Below are 3766 nucleotides of genomic sequence, written 5' to 3' on the forward strand. Positions count from 1 at the left end.
GCTTCATATAAACTTCCTCTTCCAGAACACCATGCAAGAACGCGTTGTCTGAGGCACCATCCCCTTGACACTGCAATAGAGAGTACCAATCTAACTGTAGCTATCTTGACAACTGGGCTGAAAGTGTCTTCATAGTCGATGCCATAGCATTGCTTGAATCCCTTGGCAACTAATCGAGCTTTGTATCTATCAATACTCCCATCGGCTTTTCGTTTGATTTTGAAAACCCATTTGCAATCAATAACATTCTGTCCAGTTTTTCTTGGAACGAGATGCCAAGTTTTATTCTTAGCTAGAGCTTGAAATTCCACTTCCATTGCATCACGCCACTTTGAATCTGAAATAGCTTCATCAACAGAATTAGGTTCACTAGTAGCACTAAACATGCCATATCGAATCATACCATCATATAGCTTCTTTGGTTTGATAATACCGCTTTGCAATCGTGTTTGGTGACGCGGGGGATCAGGTGTGGCTGCTGGAGAACTAGAGGTTGTAGAAGATCCATGCACAAATTCATGTGCACCTGATGCTATAGCTTGCAGCGGTGGTGCATGTGCACCTAATGCTGTAGCATGCAGCGGTGTCCCAGGTGGAGACTCCTCAGACGCATGCAGCGTCCGCGGTGGAGACTTAGACACCACCGCATTACCCCCTCCTATCGCCGCACTGTTGTCTTCTGGCGCAGCAACAACGGTCGGCAGCTGGACTGCTGTTCCCCCATGCGGTGTAGCATGCGAAACAGCACCATTCGACGAGCTGGGAGGAGACAGCGTTTCCACCTGGGAGCTGTAGCCTGGGCTATGTGCGCCACGTTGTGCCGGTAGCGCTGGGAGCATAGGCATGGGACCTGCAATTTTCTCTGAAGATTCACTAGAAACAACAGGTACGTCAGTAGTATTAGTAATATCAGATGCAGCACAGTCATCATCCCCTGGATTTCGAAGGGAAGAAGGCAGTAGGACAATTTCTTTTCTAAGAGAGGGACCGGCGTTAGGATGGAGCTTTGAAAAGGGAAACACAGCTTCATCAAAAACAACATCACGGGAGATGTAAATGCGTCCAGTGGAGATATCAAGGCACTTGAAACCTTTGTGCATGGAACTATAGCCAAGGAAAGCACACTGAGTGGATCGAAAAGATAACTTCCTGGAATTATATGGCCGCAGATTGGGCCAACAAGCGCAGCCAAAAACACGGAGATTGCTATAATCGGGTGCATCATGAAAAAGGCGAGTACTAGGAATTTCAAAATCAATAACCTTGCTGGGAAGAATATTAATGAGATAGGTAGCTGTAAGGAAAGCTTGATCCCAAAATTTTAAAGGCATGGAAGCATGAGCAAGGAGAGCTAAACCAACTTCAACAATATGTCTATGTTTGCGTTCAGCAGCACCGTTTTGTTGATGAGCATGAGGACAAGACACACGGTGTGTGATCCCAATTTGCTTGAAGAAGAAATTTAATTTTTCATACTTGCCTCCCCAATCTGATTGAACACAAAGAATTTTCTTAGAGAACTGTCTTTCTACTAAATTTTGAAAGTCTTGAAAAATTCGAAATACATCAGATTTATGCTTCAACAAATATATCCAAGTGTATTTGCTATAGTCGTCAATGAAGCTAACATAATAGCTATAACGCCCAACAGAGATGGGTGCAGGCCCCCACACATCAGAATAAATCAGATCAAGAGGAGCACTAGAAATTTTATTGGAAACGGAATAAGGCAGTTGATGGCTCTTGTCCCTTTGACACGAATCACAAATTGACTCAACATTCTTGGAACTAGCACACGGCAATTTATTTGAGCTAAGGATCTTCTGAACTATGGGAGTAGCAGGATGACCTAGACGACTATGCCATAACGATGTAGAAGGGACATGGACTCCAAAAACTTCATGCTTTGACTCTATTTTTTCTTCTGATGGAATGAGAGGATACAGGCCACCTTTGCATCTACCGTGATGTAAAGTCCTCTTTGTTTCCTGATCCTTAACGAGAAAGAAATCAGGGTGAAATTCAAGAAAAGCATTGTTATCTTTGGCAAGTTTATGAACTGAAATAAGGCTTTTGGCAGAAGAGGGCACATGAAGAATATTGTTCAAATAAAGTTTACTAGAAGGGGTATGAAAGACTGTATGCCCAATATTACTAATACTCATACCTTTGCTGCTGGCGTTATGAACTTGTTCATTGCCACTATATTTATCATGGACGGTCATCTTGTCAAGTTCGCCGGTGATATGGTTAGTGGCCCCGCTGTCCACATACCAATTTGTATCAACACCATAAGCTCCTGCTGGCCGCCCACGGTACTGGTTGTCTTCCTCATAGTGAAAATAGCATTGATTTGCTTCATGATTTGTCTTCTTGCAGATTTGACATGGCACCTTCTTTGTGCCTTGTGAGCTATTGCCTTGAGTATTACTGGTGAAATTCTGATTGCTGTTTTGTCCATTACGCCCTGAATTGGATCGACCTCCACGTCGACCACCAGAGCGACTACGGCTTCCATGACCACGGGATGCCATATTAGCTGAAGACTGAAATTGATTGGTTCCTTGATACATCTCGAGCCGAAGATCGTACTCCATAAGTAGCGAATATAATTCAGAAAGTGAAAGGTCTCCTGACCGGCCCATCATAGAGGAAACAAAGGGGTGATAATCATAATCTAAACCATTAAGTAGGTGAGCAACCACCTCATCATCGTTGATGACAACGCCGGCTGACGCGAGCTCATCCTTGATGTTTTGCATCTTGTTGAAGTAGGCTGCCGTGGTAAGACTGCCCTTCTTGGTGGTGGCCAATTGCATGCGCAGATTTGTAATCCGCGCTCTTGATTGTCCTGCAAACATAGCCCCTAACGCCTTCCATGCCTACGCAGAGGTTGTTGCAGTCGTGATCCCAGCGAGGACCTCCTTGGAGACCGAATTCACCAGGTAGCTGAGTAGCTGTTGATCTTTTTCCACCCATGAGTCATGCTCTGGGTTGGGAATTTCCTTCTTCTTGCCGTCGACTTCAGCTTCAAGTACTTGTCGCGGCTCGGGGATAGTTCCATCCAGGATCCCAAGTGCCTTGGCGCCTCGAACAGCAGGCAGGAACTGAGTTTTCCACAGGACAAAGTTATCCCGTGTAAGCTTGTCCAACACCGGATGTCCGAAAGGAGAGGATTGGTGCCTTCCATCATGAGAAGAAGACGATTGAAAGGAAAATGGACCCTTGGCTCATTTACTTTAGATTTTGGTGTTTGATGTCCAACACAACCAAATTGGACTAATGAATTTGCAAGTGTTTGTTTTGTAGTCCAATAGGATGCAAGACGTAACTTGGACGAAGGCGACATGATGATCCGACGATCAACACCTCAAGCAAGACCTTAGGAGCACAAGAGAAGACCCAAGAAATCAAGCAAAGTCCAAGCATGAAGATAGGAACCAAGCCGTACGCAAGATCACGAAGAAACGAGCTCGTAGAGGCGACCGGACGCAAGGACCGGACGCTGGAAGCGCGACCGGACATTGGACCGGTGGCTCGGCAGACAGGCGACCGGACACGAGGACCGGACGTAGACGGCAACCGATCGAACGCAGGGCATCAGCGTCCGATCGAGTACAGAGAGGTTCCAGGCGCGCGAAACTACGACCGGACGCTGGCAGCGTCCGATCGGTGATTCGCGGCTACAACGGTCGGGATGACCGGACACGTCCGGTCAGGACGATTCAGCGTCCGGTCAGTAGCAGAATTGCAGGAGTTCGACCCC

General features: G+C 46.4%; 1 non-coding gene across 1 annotated transcript; it reads right to left on the bottom strand.

Moving 5' to 3' along the window:
- Nucleotides 1-2584: 2584 nt before the first annotated feature.
- LOC136525007 (small nucleolar RNA Z247) lies at nt 2585-2723 on the bottom strand. Its single transcript, XR_010776342.1, has one exon. It is a non-coding gene; the product is annotated as a small nucleolar RNA Z247 (small nucleolar RNA).
- Nucleotides 2724-3766: the final 1043 nt, after the last annotated feature.

The sequence above is a fragment of the Miscanthus floridulus genome, chromosome 18 (assembly GCF_019320115.1).
Source record: "Miscanthus floridulus cultivar M001 chromosome 18, ASM1932011v1, whole genome shotgun sequence".
NCBI classification, from domain to species: Eukaryota; Viridiplantae; Streptophyta; class Magnoliopsida; order Poales; family Poaceae; genus Miscanthus; species Miscanthus floridulus.